At 30.3% G+C, this 13,312-nt stretch overlaps 1 long non-coding RNA gene across 3 annotated transcripts; it reads left to right on the top strand.

Moving 5' to 3' along the window:
• Nucleotides 1-1,300: 1,300 nt before the first annotated feature.
• Nucleotides 1,301-6,306, top strand: LOC139905355 (uncharacterized). Of its 3 annotated transcripts, none has more exons than XR_011780021.1 (4): nucleotides 1,301-3,821; nucleotides 3,872-4,011; nucleotides 4,074-4,622; nucleotides 5,879-6,306. It is a non-coding gene; the product is annotated as an uncharacterized lncRNA (long non-coding RNA). The 3 variants fall into 3 exon arrangements; XR_011780022.1 differs by having other exon boundaries at nucleotides 1,301-4,011; nucleotides 4,074-4,190; nucleotides 4,422-4,622; XR_011780020.1 differs by having other exon boundaries at nucleotides 1,301-4,011.
• The last annotated feature ends 7,006 nt before the right edge of the window (nucleotides 6,307-13,312 follow it).

Below are 13,312 nucleotides of genomic sequence, written 5' to 3'. Positions count from 1 at the left end.
GGACATCTGCAGGGGCTACAGGCCATCCACCCCCACCCCTAAAAAAAAATTAAGAAATTTTTGCTTTTTACCAGAAAATTTAATATGTGGCATTTTTTTTCAAAATTTAATTTTTCGAGTTTCTTCCAAAAAAAAACCGGGTTTCTTTTAATATCTATGGATTTTCCAAAAAAAGTTCCAAAAATTAATTTTTTTGTAAACACCTATGGAGAGCTTTGAATTTTTTTTTTCAAAAAATGAAATTTTTTGAAAATAGCTATTAATTTTTAAAATTTTTTGCCTAACAATTTATTTTTTTGAATTTTTCCCCTTAAAAATTAATTATTCAATTTTTTTTCAAAAATATTTAATTTTCTACGAGTATTTATGGATTTTTGAAATTTTTCTACACAAAATTCGAAATTATTTTCAAAAGTTAAAAAAATTTGTGACTAGCTGTGGATTTTTGAAAATTTTCCAGAAAATTTAATATTTCAAATTATTTTTCAGAAATTTAATATTTCAAATCATTTCCCAGAAAATTTAATATTTCAATTTTTTTTCTAGAATATTTAATATTCTGTGAATATCTATGGATTTTTGAAAAAAATAAATATTTAAAAAAAAATTTCAAATAAATACAATTTTTCAATTTTTTTCCAAAAAAATTTGATTTTTGGATTTTTTCCAAAAAAATTTCAAAAAGCAAGTCCTACCAAAAAAAATCATCCAGGGATTATTTAAAAAAAAATAGTATCATCACACAAAACCTAGGCATCTACAAATTAGCCTATCGTCACGAAAAACATTAAATAACGAACATAAAATTCATAAATATATAATGAAAATCTGTTATAAATAAACAATAGAATGGTTTCAATATTTCAATGAACTACTTGGTTCATAACAGTGAAAACAGTAATCTATGTAAACAGAGATTAGGTTGAATTCCCTTATCAAAAATTATTATTAGGTATTATTCAAAACACGTTTCTTTGGATTTAAAGTCCCTTTCTATTTAATTGAAAGGAAGTTGTCAGTATGTATATTATATGTAGATTGTACATCAGCTGTTTGAAAGTTTAGAATTTACTTGCTTTGATTCACGAGTGCCCATTTTTTTTTTTTTTTTTTTTTGATTAACAATACAATTTTTTAATTATTACAGATAACAGTGGGAAGTTCATGGCGTCACAAACAAGGGAGGAAGTGTTTCAATTCCGGAGAGAAGGGTTACAAAATAATTTAAAATCCACTATATGTAATAAAAAAAACCCTGAAAATTTCCTCTGCTAAATTCTCAAGTAAACTTTAAACGCCATTTGAACTTTTAGACTAAAAAGATGGTGTTGATTAACTCAGCATTGTTCCACTCAAAATATTAAAAGAACTCATTGTCACAGCTTAACAGGAGCTCACTTGAATTCAATCAATGAAAGTTCATAACATCTTTGCCTTTATTACATCACACAAGTTTTTATCCAAAAAGGACCCAAAATGATCTCGTAGTTAGCCAAATAAGTCAGTCATACCATACCAACTTCGATTTATCTTTTAAGTACATCTAGACCAAAGAATATAGGTATATAAAGAACTAAAAGAACAATACGGGCAGTTCTGATGATTCGGCAGGCCAACAACTGATTACATGTATTAAAAATATCTACCTCAGTCTCGTGGTTATCATAGTTATGATTACTTATTACTTAAGAAATAATATACGTATATATATTTTTATAAATATATCTTCATCTAAAAGATCGAAACGCCTTCTTGCTGTCCTCGTGAATCATTGCTTATACGCTCAAGAATGCATAAATTCCTCCAGATCTTCTATGGAATCATCGAATGCTACTACATATATGAACTATCGAGTTCCATAAAACGACGGAATAATTGATTGAAGATCCAGTGATGAACAAAGAGAGTTCTCATCCATTGCTCCTTCATTGAAGTTCTTGAGTCTTTTTCTCCTTAGGTCAACTCTGCTTCGTCTCCTACCCTAAGAAAATTATTTGATATATATAATGCAGAAATAACTCATCTCAATCACATTGATATCAATTCAATTTATAAGGTGAAGTTTGAGATGTGCATATGTTCTATATGTATAATTATATAACCTGGACACTTTAATCATAATCCCTGATTAGTGATTTATTTAATACTTAAAAAATGAATAACAAATGATTGTCACTATTGTTATATTAATTCATTAAAATTATTTTGTGATGAAGTTGTTGTGTGTTTTTTTTGGAATTTATAGATATATGAAATTAATGTACAGAAAGTAAAGTAACTATGTAATTTTAAAAAAATTACTTGTGAGTCTCTTTTGTGATTGGAAAACAAGTGAAAGATGATTCTAGACTCTTAAAGATAATGTGCCTCTCTTTTCTCGATAGTTTTGTCTGCAAAGCATATTCTATTCTACTATTGCATACAAATAGTTATTGTATCTTGTATCAAATTATCCTATAATTATATTATTGAACTGAAGAGTTACACAAAGAAAAATATAATGGAAAACACAGTGAGGAACAAAGAGAATTATCATTCTCCACCCAAAAATCCTTCATTGAAACACTTGTGTGCAATCTTTCTAAAGTCAACTCCTACTTCAAGTAAACTCTTTCATTGATAAGAGCCATTAAGTGTCCTTAATGCATATAACGGACAAACCACTACTAAATAGTCACTATCACAAATATCAATTCCATTTATACGTTTGAATTCGTGCTGTACTGCAAATATGAACAATGATACATCTTTTGCGTTTGTAAAACAATAGAAAATTATTTTTAAGTCTCAAAGATAATATGCTCCTTTTTTTTTCTATATTTTGGTCTACAATGCATTATTCTATTATGCTATTACATATAAATAGTTATGTAGAACTGTTAAGTTATTATGTGCTTTAAAAAATATCAATGGCTTAACTTTAATAAATTTCTATTGTAGTATCTAAATAATTTTGCAATTTCCAAAATTATTGACTCAAAAATCTTTTTCTATACAGCTAAATTTCTTGTTAGTAACTAGGAATATAACTCTTTCGAAGATCTAGTATTTTATCAAAAATAAATAAATTACTAAATATGAGCCAAAAGACAATAGTTAAAATGTATTTAAATGATAATACGATTGTTTGAGTATGAATTGAACAGATAAAGATGATTAGAACATCTCTGGTATTCTTCTAAACCTTATATTGTTCTCTGAGTACAATAGTTAAAATAATTTCAATAAAAACTTAAATTTTATTTGCGTGAATAAATATTATAAATTAAAAGCAGTACTTATTACATAATCATTGAGTAATAATATTATATATTACTAAACAATACTTCATAAGAATGTTCATTTGAGCACTATTTCAAAATTTATAATGAAATACAAAAAAAGTTTAATAAATAAATTTCAACACTTCACTACTGCATTAATAAGGTTAATAATTTGGTAAGAACACAAAAGCGTGCGAGGAGAAGGGAATAAATACTTATGGCATCATTGATTAAATAATAAAAATCTTCTTCTATCAATTCCCGCCCTTATTATTCAATATTAATATAATATTAGATGCTGATAGTCGATAGAGTATTGAATAAAATGCCTAAAATAACGTCGCCTTCTGTCTGAATTTCTGGAAATGAAGGCCCAGGAATTAGGAAAATACTTACCGGACGAGAAACAGATGGCTTGTCGGATTTGTGAAATTCGAAATTTATAGAACTATATATAAAAATGTTTTGAGTCATCCACACCAAATGACGATCAAGTTATCAGTAAAAAGTATTTACTAATATCGAAATGGAACTCTGAATTTGGTATACCATCTAATTGTAAGTATTAATTTTTTTATATCTAACCATAAAATATGATTCTATTTTAGCTAAACATATCAAGAATTATAATACAGAACTCATTAAATGGCAAAAACAACTGCTTAAATGGTCACAACAACGGGGATAGTGGCTTTGGATGGTTCGCAACTAGTTTGTCTGAGACTAATTTCTTCGCTTAAAGACTTGGGTATGATCATTAGGTTTTCCAATATTACATAGTCAATAAATATTACTTTTTTATCACTTAAGGCTTAGCTATGGTTGATAGGCTCCAAGAAATGGTGTTCAGAATACTCATAAAAGGCAAAAACAACTGTTTAAATGGTCACAACAACGGTGGTAGTTACATTTGGTGTACCATTATATGTAATTAGCAATTGTAATAGTCATGATAATAGTATGTTGTTATATAAGCATAAATAACGGGGGAGAAATCTTTTTTGATGCTCTTAATAAGAAGTAATATCGCCGGACATTACTAAATAATTAGCTTCTGCTCTAAATCTTTAAGATGGATTTATTTCTAACATTTTTTTTTATTAGTATATTTATGGTCTAATTTTTGATTTTGACATTTACTTTATTATTAATAATTAGTTAGATCTCATCGGTAGGGATATATCTATCCTGTGCACAATTGTATATAGCAACTTCCACATGAAGAAGAGGGGCTTTTTGATTTGATTAAACTCCACGTCTCGCTTGACTTTTGCAAGCTTAAGCTATGACATATTTAACTGGATTCCGATGTCAGAACAAGAAAATATTATTTGGATCAAACTATTATTTCAATATTCTGTATGTATAATTTATTGTTATTAGTTATATGATTCCAATTGTTTAATTTTGTATATTTAGCATAAATGTATGATGGTATATTTTTTAGTATGTAGATTATATTTAATTAAAGGCTTCTTTTTTAAACTTTGAACTTCAAATATATTTCGAAATACTCCACTTTGTCGTTTCATTAGCTATTATTCTGCGAATAAGGTTAATAATGAATTACAATTTTATGGAGTGTGACGTTTTCAAATCTACTGTAACGGATAAAAAACGTCTAAGTCAATTATACGTAGTATATCTTCATTAAACATTTTGCTAATAAATACTTTCGTTATACCCTCAAAAATCATAATAAAGCAGGCAGATGATAATCACATCAGTATTTCAAACAATGATACCATATGTCTTCCCCCCCCCTTCTCCTTGCACGCGTTTTTCTCTACAATATTATCAACTTTACCCATAAGTATTTCTTCTCTTCTCCTCGCACGCTTTTGTATTCTTATCAAAATTACCAACCTTGATTATACGTAATATATCTTTATTAAACATTTAGCGAATAAATACTTTCGTTATACCCTCAAAAATCATAATAAAGCAGGCAACTGATAATCACATCAGTATTTTAAAAAATGACACCATAAGTCTTTCTCCCCCCACGCGTTTTTCTCTACATAATTATCAACTTTGTAGCATTAAGGTAAATATTATTTTCTTCTTTTCTGTTACTCTCTCCTTTCATTCGGCAGACACGTTGCCCTTCTAGTTCTTTAAATACATTGATGTAAATCTGGTTTTTTTAGCTGGCCTTTTAATTTGTAATTGGTAGTATAAAAAAGAAATTTTCTTTTCCTTAGCAGTTGTCATTATTATTTAATTCCTGAGTATTGAACATCCTTTCCTAAATAGATTCAAATATATTCAAACCCTGTTTGAACTTTCCTGCATGATTATAAAAAACGGTGCGTAACCCTGAGGATTTTATGGGGAGTTATAATTTTAAGTACTTGGGGGACTTGTAGCATTGGGGATCGACATTGGACTAATTCTAGCAAATGTCCTTTTTTATATCGTTTGTCCTTCCTCTCTTGTCACAGCTGATTGTAGCAGATCTAATGAAATGTCATGAGCATTATTCTTTCTCTCCTCTAAAATATTCTTCAAATTGTCAGGGTTACCATGTTGAGTTTCCGTTTTTTTGTTTTTTTTACATGCTCATTCTACACTGGATTTTTATCATTGTGAATTTTATATATTCTTTGTTCTAGACCTGGTATATATCAAAAGGTGAACATACTACTGATTTTTGCTGACTACTATTGTGGGGGAAAAATATTACTAGCGCCTAGCTAATGGTTGATAAGAAGAATTGACTATGGAAGGAATTAAAATAATGTATTTAATTATTATTGGATCGGAATTCAGTATATCTAATTAATTGAAAACAATTTCTGCTACATGTTCTTCTTCAAATTGACTCCGGCAATCCTATGAAAAATGAAACTCTCCTTCATAGTTGAATCAAGGCTATACCAAGATATCATTTAATTATATGATTTCTTAGCGATTACTATTTACTAACATTTATGTTAACTTTGAAAAAAATCTATCAATACTAAAAGTTTCTATTATTATACTTATAGGAAAGATTAGGAACGGAATGAAAATTTACGATTATGCAGCACATATTTTAGACACAAAGAATATAAAGTTGAACGAACTGATTATATTTCGCCGTATTTTAAAGAAAGATGCAGTTCCATTTATATTTGAGGATGTTCAAGCAATACTACTCAATACAAGTCCAGTTCAAATATCTACTACTTCAAGCTTGGCTACTAGGTAAAAAAAATAGTTATTTGAAGCTAATGCAAACGTTCATATGTCTTTTTGGGCTGCTAATATTTTTTCTTATAATCTTTATAGATTTTAAAATGAAAAGAATCGTCAACTAAAAGCAAAAGTAACTTATTTTGAAATAAATAAAATAGTATCCTTAATAAGATCTTTTTTTAAAAAATCGCTAGTACTTGTTCACTGTCTGATACTCGTCTTAAAACAAACGGAGATAGTATGTGTATTTTGCTTTATAAATGGAACAGTTCCCTAAATTTATCAATCTCTTCAAATATTTGATAAATTAAAATTTACGTTGTGTAATTATGACACAACTATAAGTGAAGACAAATTGAAACATATATGTCTATCTGACAAAATTGAAACTCTTTATAGTTTCTGAAACTAAAGTTTTGAACTACATTTAATCACAAAAAGTGGTGGGGTTTTTTTCTGCAATAAATCCTTGTACATAGCCGGTATCAAGGCTAATTGTTAACGATCACTATATGTAATTATGTTCCACTTCATCACAATGACTTGTTCTTTAGTGGTGGGAGTAACGAAGTAACACGATCTTTTGTTAGATTCAATTCCACACATTCACCAAGGAGTCTCTATCTAGTATCTTCTAATTGATGAAGAAGGCTTATGATAATTGATAGCCATCCTAACAAATGGCAGACATTACTAATTACAATACATATAGATTGACTATATTTGGTCTTGGATTAAATGATAGAATTGATGATGGCAAGGCTAAAGAGTTAATAATAAATAAATTTCATTTCCCTAGTGGATTTGAGTGAAATTAGACAGTCTTTTTTGTTCAAAAAGTGATCCTCTTGAGAAACCGAGACTTAGCTTCATATGCTTTACTACGACGTGAAAGATCATCAATGGACTTGAATGTCTATAACATAATGAAAATCTTGTCAAATTGTAGAAATCAAGAATGTAAATTATTGTGACAGACCCAGAGGAAAAGGATTGAGGACTCCAACTCTTTGAAATAAAGGAGCATTGATGAAGATGTTTGATGAAAGCCTAGTCCAGGAGGCAAATTGTTGTGTCTTGACGAGGTTGAGGAGTCACAAACTATTTATAAGGTGGAGAGATCCAGGACGACCGAGAGAAGTGATGAGAAGGAAAGGCGTGGAGGAATAATACAACGGTTATTTATAAGAACATCTGTATTCTCATTAATACAAAAACCTACTCTAATAATTACATAAAATACAAGACTATTTATACTAGGTAAAACACTGTACTTTAAATACATATATATATACAAGAAATTAAGAGGAGAGAAGAAGAACAATGGGGAAGGAAACACTAATACATTACACAAATGTCCTTCATTTAAGAGCTCAAATAAGGATTCTTAATATCCCAAAACTCGGAGTAGATGAGGAGGATGCATGAAAAACCTTAATACCCATACCTAAAAGTAAATTTTGGACACAGGGAATCGATCTTGTTTTATGAAAAAATACAACTTATTAGTAAAAAAAACAGACTTACCCTCCAAAGCCCAGGAATCTGGTCTGATCAAAATGAAACATAGCCTTACGTACGTAACTCAGAATTTTGTAAAACTTTTATTTTATGACTAAAGTTTGTATCTGTATCCGTTTTTGAAGTTTTTATCACTGTTTTTCCTAGTGGAATGAACGGAAATCAGACACAGACTTAAATTATTGTAATACTATGTAACAATGTAGGATTACTCCGTGTATCTAGATAAGTTAAAAATAATAAATTATGAAATAACCATAACGTATCAAGTGAGACGAGGAAACCGATAGCTTACAACAAAATACCTGGAGTATTTTTGTACTAATGAGTTAACGCTGTCTTCAAACACTAATAAGGGGGAAAGAAGTAGAAAAATCGACAGCTGACAACAAAATACATCGTAAATTTTTATGTGAGTGAGGTAAGACCGTAGCATTGAATAATAAATAATATTATACAAATACAGGACCATAATTATTTGGATTATCCTCTCACATTAGAGATTTTTTTAAAGTTACATATATTCTAAGCATATTAATGTAAGGGCAAAACGGGGACAATAAATGTCTCAAAAATCAAATAAAGGTTGTAAAATATAGCTAAGTTCTGGCATATCATAACTTATATCCCAAAAATTAAAATACAAATCCTACAATGGACTCAAATATGTCTACAAACTATTGGTCTGTACATGAAATAAAAGAAGTGATTCTACTTTTTGATTTTTGTTCAAAGTTGTTGTTATGTTGACGCACCACATATGTACTTACAAATAAATTCGTATGTATATTTACTAATTTATACCTTTTCAGTAAAAGCATCGTGTTTAGAGGCCTCAACTGAGTCATCATCAATGAAAAGCTTTATATTGAGAAACACATTTTATTTTTTCAATATCAATTAGGAGTAAGGTAATGCCGGCCACTGAGTTACAACATTAATATTTTTCAATGATAAAATAAATATTATTCAAATTTGATACGAGATAAATCATTCTTGTTATGAGGGTTTTAATACTCCATTTTATAGAGTATTATAACTCATATAATATTTGACTATAATGTTATCATTTCAGTTCACGAAATATTATTTTAGTTTTAGCATGGTTACATTAATGCAATCTCGTAAACATTCATTCCATCAGCAAATTTGTTAATTTTATAATATCATTGCCATGATTGAAACTCTAAAATCTTTTCAAAAATCTATACAAAATGTCCCACTCTTTATTATGTAAGGAAATAGAGGGGAATTACTGCGTTGTCGATCCTCAATTCGACTCTAAGTCCAACAGGGACTTGCACAAACCATCAGAGTTACTCTCTGTCAATGATGAGCACATACGCTTGTGTCGAGTTTACACTTTATCCCTAGATGTTATCCATTTAAGATTGAGATAATTATGCTAAGAGATTTTAGCAAATAAAAAACACGGTTCTAGTTGTCACTAAAAACAACTCTCGCAAGATAAAAAATGCTTAGGATTTAAAACCTTAATTATAATTCTTGGTATGAATTCTCCAACTTCAAAGTCCATTAAAGGAAAAGATGATAATATTTAAGAGTATTTTTTGTTAAAAAAGTAACATTTCCTTTAAAAGTGGATCAATCATTATCAGGTTAGGGATTTGCATCTGTACATGAAGGTGGCCAAATTAATTTGTCCCAAAATTGAATTAGCTGTTCCAATCTTGGGTTCGGTGCACGGTGCGTATGGGAGCCCCATCTTACTGGACAAAGAACAAGGGGTTACTTTCAAACCAGAGAAGCACCACACGTTCTAAAATTCTTTAGACGTAATCATCATGGTTCATACGGATACCTTCGCCAATAAAACTAAAGGTAATTTGTCTCCGGAGCTCAAAACTCCGGCCCAGATCATAAGAGATTGGCAGTTGGTATGAACAGTTATGGTTATATCGTCCAAGGACAAAACATTGGACATGGACCAAATCTGATCGTTTGTTCTTATTAATTTTTGGTTCAAATCCTACTTTTTTTCATCGCTGAAAACAATTTTTGTCCTCATCGTACAAACTTCTAACAATTCTCGACAACGTTCGACTCTCTTCGCTCTGATACTAGCATTGTTATTTAGACGGTACCACAACTTGTAGGGGATCATCTTCAAATCCTCACAGGCAATTCTACGACGTTGAAATTCCTATTTCATCGCCCATTTTGGACATCAATCTCGATGTTCTTCCGACTTCGTACAGTGCTGGGATGACCGGATCTTAGCCTATCATTGACACTTCTAGTCTTGCGGGTTTCTTAATTGTATATTTAATCGAATTTAAGCTTATTTTTCCAAATAGTATTCGATAAATTTGAATTGGTGGTTTTCCAAGGTTAAGAAAAACTTCGACTTCATTCCGTAACTGGTGCACTGAGGGAGTAAAAATTGTTTGACTCTTTTTATACCTTTTGATGAGGATTGAATCTCTTATCAATGACAGCCAATCATATTTATGATTGATTGATTTGGTACCAAAATAATTACGATGTACAATGAGAGGTTTAAAGCTTTTGAATAACCATGTATATGCTGATAGAGATCACTATAAAAACAATAACTTGCTACTTGCTCGCTAATCCGTGTTAATGTTGAAAATAGGGGTAAATTCATATTTATTAAGCAAAGTCTGTATTAATGTATGTATATATGAAAACGAGTCACCGGGTTCTATATATAGTGCTCTATGATGATTTTTTAAAGCATATTTTGATCTAAAAATAAAAATATAGGCGTATTAATGAAATATTGAAGGTGTGTGCATATAGCATTGAACGTATATACAGGTTTCGCTGTATATAGTGCTCCCTGATTTAAACTATTTTAATATTTTTGGTCTCAAAAATAATAATGTAGTTAATATAATAACTAACTAAAATAATTAACGTGTGCATGTAAAATCAACACCAACAGCTACCCATACAGAGAGCACTATAATATAGATGGAAAGTGGACAATTTGAATATGAATAAACAATTATCTGTATTTTTGAGATAAGGACAATTATGTTGATAATTAGTTAAAGATTATAACCATTTAAATTATCATTGTCCCTCTCAATTTTAGGTTCAAAAATGGTCCTATAAATTTCTAATCAAATATTTGAATAACTTTTGGGATCCTCATTAACCCTGCTAATACTTTAATATTCAAACAAGTGATCGAATAGATTTAAATCAACTAATTCGAAATTATCCATAAGCCATGGATTTTATAATAAATATTTATTTAACTTAATGAATTTAAAGACAAATTATTAGAACATCGATATTTCTTTCCATTACACAAGAGAACAGAGGGCTCTAATAAAGATAGTATTTATATTTTTATAAATTGTATAAAGATAAAGTCTTGATACATAGGCTGCTATATATATTTCTGGCCTAGGCTACACTAAGTCTTGCCAGGTGCAATTTAAGATTTCCTTTGGTAAGTTTGACATTTTTGTAGCATAATGTTTTGACGTACGACCATCATTTGTGTTGTTTACCGTGACTTGAAAAAATTATTTTGTAAAAAAATTGAATTAAGTCGTGAACTTATTCGTACGACCATTTTTCACAACTTTCGACTTGGATTCACACAACAAGAGTGCATTGATGAACTTGAATCTTTGTCTGGCGATGAAACACCATCATATAGCACTGTAAAAACTGGTTTAATGAATTTAATCTTGGCCGACGCTCGCTCAAAGACGAATTCCGTAAAGGGCGTTCAAAAACAGCCTTTGTGCTAGAAAATATTGATGCCGTTCGTGAAATGATAATGCAAGATCGTCATGTGACGTACCGTGAGATAGAGGCCTCCTTGGTCATTTCTTCCTCCAGCATTCCACATTCGATATTGCATGTACACCTGGCCGTAAAAAAGTTTTGTTCTCGTTGGATCCCACACAATTTGACAATCACTGAAAAGAAGGCTCGTGACGATTGCTGCAAATAAATGTTGAAAACATATGCTCGCGTTGCTTCAAAAGACGTTTATAAACTCGTCACAGGTAACGAATCATGGATTTATGCGTATGAGTCCGAAACAAAACAACAATCGACCGTGTGGGTCTTCGAAGACGAGCTTAATCTAATGAAAGTTGTTCGTGGAAGAAGCACTTTGAAGCAAATGGTCACCTATTTCTTCGGCAAAACTGGCATGTGGCGACTATTTCACTTGAGCATCGTATGTCAGTCAATTCTGAGTGGTACATCACAATTGGTTTGCCTGAAGTCTTCGGAGAAATTCGAAAAACGAACAAGAGAAGACGAATCATTGTTCAGCATGACAATGCGAAATATCACATATCTGCTCAAACCAGTGCCTTTTTGACGAGGCAAAACGTTGAATTGATGGGTCATCCACCGTATAGCCCTGTCTTGGCATCCAATGACTTATTTTTATTCACGCACATCAAGAAAAAAATGCGTGGTCAACGATTTTTGTCGCCAAAAGATGCTGTTGAAGCGTTTAAAAAACATATTTTTGAGGTGTCTCAATCAGAGGGGAAAGAGTTTCTACAATTGGTTTGAGTGCATGCAAAAATGTATAAATCTACTCGAGAATACTTTGAAAAATAATAAAACCATTTTTGAGGATAAATATTCGCATTTTCATTATTATGCCAGAAATATATATATAGTAACCTACGTAGATGTTTGTCTATTATTATCCTAACCCTTATTTTAGGTGCTACAAAGTAATCATTCTTAAATAAAATTTATGTTGACTTTCATGGGAAGAAGTGTTGGTCTCTTTCCTCAAAGATCCTCCAAATTACTGTTATGCTAATAACTATATTTAAGTTAATCATCCATTTCTACTTGTCAAGGATTAATTCATGGACTATATATTCATATTCTCTTGAAAGATCCAGATCTAAAATGATGTGAGCTCTTCCTTAATCTTCGTGAGTCTGTCCTTTGTCACAAAAGAGACGGATTCCGATGGCTGAACTTCTTTGACATCCCCATCTAAATGATGATGAGAACCATTCAAAACTAAGAGCTCTTTTTGAAGAAACAAGAAGACTTTGCAAGGAGACGAAATATGTGGATTCCTCTTGGGAAATGAACGTTTTTTACATGAGATATATTCCCACAAATAAATAGTTTTACTTACATTTGACATTACCATTATGAAAAATGTATTGCAATTATTAGCTAATTATAACAAATAATTAAGTTAAGGCCACAAAATAGTAAATAAAAACATCCAAAACCCACTAAATAGATATTATGATAGTGGACAATTTTAAGCTAATCAGCAACGAAAAGGAAAAAAACATGTTCTTCTTCTAACGATTGTCCACTCTTTCCTTGAGCCTTTTAGTTAAAATGAATTT

This window comes from Lepeophtheirus salmonis, chromosome 5, assembly GCF_016086655.4.
Source record: "Lepeophtheirus salmonis chromosome 5, UVic_Lsal_1.4, whole genome shotgun sequence".
Lineage (NCBI taxonomy): Eukaryota > Metazoa > Arthropoda > Copepoda > Siphonostomatoida > Caligidae > Lepeophtheirus > Lepeophtheirus salmonis.
The sequence above is the reverse complement of the archived record's forward strand: the minus strand, read 5'-3'. Positions and strand labels throughout refer to the sequence as shown.